Source organism: Acipenser ruthenus, chromosome 17, assembly GCF_902713425.1.
Source record: "Acipenser ruthenus chromosome 17, fAciRut3.2 maternal haplotype, whole genome shotgun sequence".
In the NCBI taxonomy this organism is placed as follows: Eukaryota; Metazoa; Chordata; class Actinopteri; order Acipenseriformes; family Acipenseridae; genus Acipenser; species Acipenser ruthenus.
Window position 1 is genome coordinate 32,476,764 of NC_081205.1, and position 6,829 is coordinate 32,483,592.

At 41.1% G+C, this 6,829-nt stretch overlaps 1 protein-coding gene across 6 annotated transcripts in view; it reads right to left on the bottom strand.

Annotated features, from left to right (window-relative positions):
• Positions 1-5,446, bottom strand: part of LOC117423634 (lipoma-preferred partner homolog) — a 113,970-nt gene extending 108,524 nt beyond the window's left edge. For 2 of the 6 annotated variants that reach the window (XM_034039699.3, XM_034039696.3), the window contains exons 1-2: positions 5,285-5,446; positions 2,504-2,569 (exon numbers count right to left, since the gene is read on the bottom strand). The gene's annotated coding sequence lies outside the window, so the exon portion shown is untranslated. Of the gene's footprint in view, positions 1-636; positions 741-2,503; positions 2,570-5,284 lie in introns of those variants that run through there. The other 4 variants (XM_034039700.3, XM_034039695.3, XM_034039697.3 and 1 more) reach the window with 3 other exon arrangements.
• Positions 5,447-6,829: the final 1,383 nt, after the last annotated feature.

Here is a 6,829-nt window from a genome sequence, read left to right on the forward strand (position 1 = left end):
TGAACACTAGAGACTGTCCTCAGCCGAGCACATATCTACTGTAAGCATGAAGGACTGACTGGCCTGCTCGCTGTTGAAGTGACTAAAGCAGTTGAAAGATGTTTCTTGTGCAGTTTATTTTTGTTTGCTGTTGGCTTTCAGGCACCCTGCCTTGCAAGTCAGGGCATGCCTTGCACTTTCTCATCCAGACCACACGCTACAATTTCAAACCTTTTCCTAAAAAAGGCAAAAGCTCAGAGATGAAGGGAGAGAGGCAGAGAGGCAGGCAGGCAGATGATTTTCAGTTTCAAAACAAGGTCAAATCCAAGTTTGGATGACTTGAAATCACACATATCACTGATGTAACAACAAAATTGAAATAGAGTCTGAACTAAATAAAAAAATCAAGCCAACATACTTATATATTGATGCACTTCGTCTGCTGCATCACTTGAATCAACACTATTTCACAGCAGATACAGCTTGGTTGTAAAGTTAGCTATGGAAGCGGACAGTCGAGATCAGTGATTGCTTAACTGCCACAAAACCTAAAGGGGCCTGTGTTAATCTTTTAGACTTCTTCAAGAACGGACATGTGATATTTTAACTTTAAATTAAAAGAAAAAACGACAGAAAAGAAAACGTTGCTCTACTTACATCACATTACTTACATCTCTCCTTCTGTGTGTCTGTCTGTGTGTGTCTCTACTACCATCCTCAAAAAAAAGAAAACAGAGGACAGAAAAGGCTTTTCAAGAGAGCATGTAGACTGACTCGCCTCCCTTCCCCCACCCTCCAACATCTAACTCTAACAGTAGGTAAACATTTCCAAATATGGAGAAATACACTAAATTGTGTGATAAAATCAATCCTGCTGGCATTTTTAAAAAGGAAATGCTTCCCATTCCGGGGGTGAAGAAAGGGAATAGCAAAAAACAAATAATGGGACAATCCCATCACTTAAAAGAGCCCAGAAGCAAATGGAAAGAATTACTGGGGATATAAAAAGGTTTTTATCCCTATGCACCACCACCCCACCTCCCTTCATTATGGGATCCACAGTTGACTACACAACTGGCTTGCTTGTAATTGGAATCCTTGCAATATGCTGTGAGAGTGGACAGCGGGGACTCATTGTATACCTTATTACTCCAATAGGAAGGAATTCGTTTTTTAGCTCCAGAAGTACCACTTGTAGATTAAGATGTGAGATTGAGCCAGTGAGATTCCGCGTGCACCTATCGTCAGAGCTGTGTGGAATATTACTGCATCCCCACTGCAATACTCAGCAGTAAGCCAACAGCATCACTTCCCCTCTCCAGAATCTGTGCAATAATCACCAGAAAGTGCGCATGATGACGCTCGGCCATGTGATTCATTCATTTTCATCTTCATTTGTTTCCTCCCTTGTCCATCTGCGATGTTGCACTCCATCAGAATCGGCTTCATCAAATCTCACGCTGGGAGGTCGTTCTAAATCTTATAAATTCAAATTTGGACCCCACAAGTTCCCCTTCAATTAAAACCCAGCTCCAAAAACGTGGGCTGCTTTTCATCTAACTTACCACTACAAAAAAAAAAGATATTTTCCGAGTAACAAACTGCTAAATAAAGCAGATTCACTCCTGCACCTTTTGCAACCACTAAAACATTAAAAGCATCCTAGGAGGATGCCATGTGAAATACACAGCTGATAAGCAGTGACGATCATATCTTTTAATGGTGCAATCTATTCATTTGAAACTAAACTAAAAAGGAGCAGACAAGCTTTGAAGAACAGACATCATAACTGTAACCTCCATCCATCCTGCCACAACTCAATCTGGTGCCTGCCATGCACCACAAACATACAACATTCAAGTGCTCCAGGAATACAGCCCGAGAACAGTTTTGCTTTGGGTAAGCTTTCCATAGAACCACACCAGTATGTAATAGGCAGTATCTCTACTTCTGGAAAGATAAATAAATGCAACTCAATGGTATGACACTTGTTCTGTAAAAACATAAAACCTGATATTGTCTACTGCAGAGGTCTCTAATCCTGGTCCTGGAGAGCTACTGGGTCTTCTGGTTTTCATTTAAACCGAGCTCTCAGTTACTTAAATGCACCAATTATTGGCTTAATTAGTCAAGATTAACAGGTGTTCCAGATCTTTAGCCCTTGATGGTGTAAAGACACGTAGAAAACCTGCAGGACTGGGGCTCTCCAGGACCAGGTTTGGAGATCCCTGGTCTACTGGGTAGTGAAGAGTAACCCGGCCCAGTGTTCAGTTTCAGGTTTTTTTTTCAGGACATGAGCCAGGAACACATGCAGCTTGGGTTTTGGTGACACCAGTGTGTTGTTATCCTGCGCTCAATTGTTTTCCTGCAACAGATACCACATGGCAGCTTGTCAATGCCAGCCACAAAGACAAACTTCCAGGAACCAGAGAAGACACTACAGAAAACTAAAGAACTATTTCAAATTTCTAATGCTTGAGGACTGCAATACAGGGTGGAGGTTGGGCTGCAGTGCAGTACATACCACTCTTGAGCGAACACACTCATAAAGGTCTTTTGCACGTCCTTCCTTCTGAAGCTTTCGTCGAGTCTATGAAACAATTTAATGGGCAGCATTAGAATAACATTCAAACACCATCTATGTACTTTGCAGAGCATACCTATGCTTTACCATGCTTTCACTATGCTTGACTACACTTTGCAGACTGTCCTGGTGCACATGGACTCATATGGTCTCCCTTGCTGTAACTGTGGGGATGTACTGTATGAGATGCTGCTTCTTAGTGAGGCTGGATTGGAATGGCTGCTGGTCTCACTATGAGCTGTGCTGTATGTGTGTGTGAATGGTTGCTGGTTGCTGGTTGCTGTGTGTGTGTGAATGGTTGCTGGTTGATGTGTGTGTAAATGGTTGCTGATTGCTGTGTGTGTGAATCATTGCTGGTTGGTGTGTGTAAATGGTTGCTGGTTCAGCATAGCAGTTTGGTCTATTCCTGGTTTTACTATGAGTGTAATTAGACACACCTGGGCTTGTTACCTATACACTGTGGCTAATCAAGCTTGTAGTAAAACCTGGAATGGGTGAAAATGCTATGCAATAGGAGTCTTATTTCCATCCCTGTACAACTCAGAAAGGAGGCGTGCCTTAGGTTCCATAAAGCAATCCCCTGATACCCAGGCGAGACGAACCTGACATCTAATCTGTGCTCGAAGCTCGTAGAAAGCAAGCTATCTAAAAAAAGGAACTTGGGCATCCGCAGTCCTTCTGAACGTGTTGCTGTCAGACAGCTTTTTAATTTTCCTGAGCCTCTTAAGTACCAGCAATGCTCCAGTTCGCTATTCCACGACTCCCAGTTAATCACTTTGAACAAGCCCATTTTCATTTCTCTCCCTGAAGTCCCAGACCTGACTCAGAAGAGTATCTGTTGAAGAATTAATACTGCAGACAGATAGAGTTCATGCTCTTTGTGTTTTCAGTATTTTTTCAATCTCACTGAACACTCACGACAGAATACACTTGCCTCATCTGCATTGGAGCGCACCGCCCACTCCCCTTCCTCGCCAAATCCAATTTTGCCGTAAATTGCTTCTTTCTCCCCATGTTCTTAAAAAGGCAAGTTAATTAAACCCCATTTATCATTTTAGCTGCTTTATTTATTACTTTCATCACTAGGTTAAGAACAGCAATCTTTTCTCAGTCAAAAGATCATATGGAAAATATACCGGTATATATGTTTTATTTTATTTGGTGAACCGAACTAGCATTTCTTTTTAAACTCCTAACTTCTTTTACAATAAAAACAAGCAACAAATGATATTCCCGAGGTGTCACGCTGCTACATGTTTTGTTGATTTGCACTGAAGCAATCTGAAGTCACATGGTTTATAAAACCTCATTTGAAATGGAAACAGGCTACATGTATTGAATGTCAATAAGTACCCACTGAAATTCTTTTGGTTTCTTGTTGTGCTTTTGGTGTCACTGTGCTGAAGATGCCATGTGCTATGGACGTCTATAACCATGTAGTTAAATGAACACCTTGATAAACACTGATAAAGCTAGTCATCCTGTATATATGTGTTTACCATGTATAGTGGAGCGGTGGTTTTCGCCAGTAGCTATCCAGTCCTACACTGCTAACCAAAGTGACGAACGCACGCACCAACTTGTATGCATGGCCCAAGATAAGATCAGAAATATAAATAAGAAGGCTGAGTTATTCAGTTAAACGATAGACTCATTGTTATTCAGGGTCATCTGACTGGGGGTAAATTTGAGACTTTTTTTAAAAGCATCTTTCCTTTGATAGTAGTTTTCTAAATAACACATTACCTAAATAGCATGCAGCACCCACTGTACTACATATATTATTTTTATATATTTTGTTACACCCAACTGTTAATGAAAACCAACTCTCAAATTCAAAAACCAAATTGCTAATACAAGAGATATTTAGGAGGTTCTGAATTGATGTTATTCCCTGTTAAAATAGTGAATTGATTTCCTGTTTGGTTTTTGCATAGCAGAACACACTGGATGGCATAGCACTGATGCCATACAGACCTGCTGCTGATCTGAATGCAGGAATGCTTATTTAAAAACAGATCTATAGGCGTGCGTGAACCATAATATCGCTCAATATACAGTACAAAGCACACAAAAAAACACCACACACAAAAAGATACTAGCATGACTCGGGGCGGTGGCTTTGCAACACATTTTCCTGTTAGCAAATTTTTAAGCAAGCTGCATTGGTATGCACATGGTACAAATTCGTGTCTGACCAGTAGCATGTGGATGCTTAAGTTAATAACTCCGTGATACTAAAAACGGGGATGAAACGACAGTAGAAAAATAAATGAAATTGCCAGCATCGCCCCGTTCAGAGAGGCTGTCTGTCTGCAAAGAACTTCACTTCCGCCTTGCGTGGTACGGGCTCTGTTCGTTAAGGGAAGAGTCTACCACAGTAGTTTCATCCAGGGAAAAACCTAAAGTACAACAACGCCCACATTCTCATAAAAACAGCAAGTGTATACATACAATATAATCACACAACTGCAAATGTCACCCTCGGAATGCAGCGGAATACAACCTAACACATAATCCTCACAAAGCCTACGTGCTCCCTCCATTGCACAGCTCAATTACTGAATCACCTTCTCAGTGCAGAACAATACGTCTAAACAATGTTACACAGTGTTACAAGGACGTGTCGCTGCAGCGTGTCCCCCTCCCTTCTCTGACACTCTTTACGATTCCCAGAACAAAGTCGTAGCAGTTTTGCAATAGTGAAGTCGGGTTTCTTACCTCGCTTTCTAAGAATCAATGAGTTTCAAATCCCAACAAAAAGTGAAACTTCTTTTTCCCCCAAAAAAACTGGGAGAGCCGCAGGCAGTGACGTCACAGGCTGTGAATTCCAGCCGGCAGAGACACCCAAGCTCTGAAAATTGCCCATGTAAGGCAGTACTGATATCACAAGCTGGCTCTTCCTGATGCATCTACATAGTCAGAAAAGCGCTGTTATGCTAAAGGGAATTTCATGGTTTTTTTTTTGTTTTTTTTTCATTTCATTGTTCACTGGGTACTAATGATACACATTAATTTTTCATTACAGTTTACACTTTGATGCACATTCATTTGTATATACAGTTAAGAGTTTCCTGGCACATTTGATCCATCTTCATGTGTATTTACTGTTTACAGTTTTGAGCACACTAAATTATGCTAAAAGTTTTCAGCAATTTGATGTATTAAATAATTGCAGCTGGTCTTTAGAATTTTAAAATAAGTAAAAGTAAAGGCATTTTTTAAAATTCACTTTGTTTTCCTAAAACCAGTATAACCAGCAATAAAAACCAGCACTAACCAGGAGGAAACTGATGGAATTCCACATAGGGAGTATATAGGCCCTTATAGGTTAGACAGCATGGCACTTACTCTAAAGACACTTGCATTCATTTAAGAACATACGAAAGAGCAGTGTTGTTCTCACTGGCTCCCAATGTATCCAGGTTAATCCGTTTTCTTTTGTTGAAGCCATGGCAACCAGCTCTCTCACAGATATAGAACACTGCTTCGTGACGACAGGGCTACAGGATCGGGAACCAGTTCCTTCTGATTGTTCTATCATTCTGTGCAGTAAAAAGCGTGGTTTCAAACACCCCTGTCAGCCGTGGGAATGTTTCATTCCGGAATGCAGCTCAAATAAATGCACCTTAAAACTCGCTGTGACATAGGCCCCAAGTTTCATCAACTGGAATGCTGGTCCAAAATTATTGACAATGATTAGGCTGACCTAAAAAGAAAATAGCAACATTGGTTCATTAAAATGATATCATTTGCACCTTGAATTAACAACCCATCAGTGAATGGAGTGTACAAACAATCATATGTTGATAATGACAAACTTTCGTTTTTTACATCGCCTGCACATTGATCTTACATATCAGTTGTATTTTGTGGGGTGTACAATGACTGTCGCAGGTCTGCAGGTTTTAATGTCAATTTGCAGGTCACTTGGGAGGTCTGTGTAAATGGTCCTCGATTCATTCTGTTCCGAGGCAGAGAAGTCCTGAGTTTGAATTAGGCTTTATAACAACAGCATTCTCTGGTTTGTTGTTGGAAGGACACTGGCAATGGCTAGGCTTGAAGCAGGCCATGTTTCTGACCATGTGGCTTTTCCAGGGAATCCTTTCAACATTGTGACCTTTCAACTGTGCTCATTCCACCTTTATCTGGGGCCAGCACAGTTCAGAGGTCACAGCGTCACGTGATTCCTGCAGGTAGTACAGCCACGTGATCAAAACCATGACCTGCTCCAAGCCAGCTCCATGCGAGTTATGAGACAGAGAC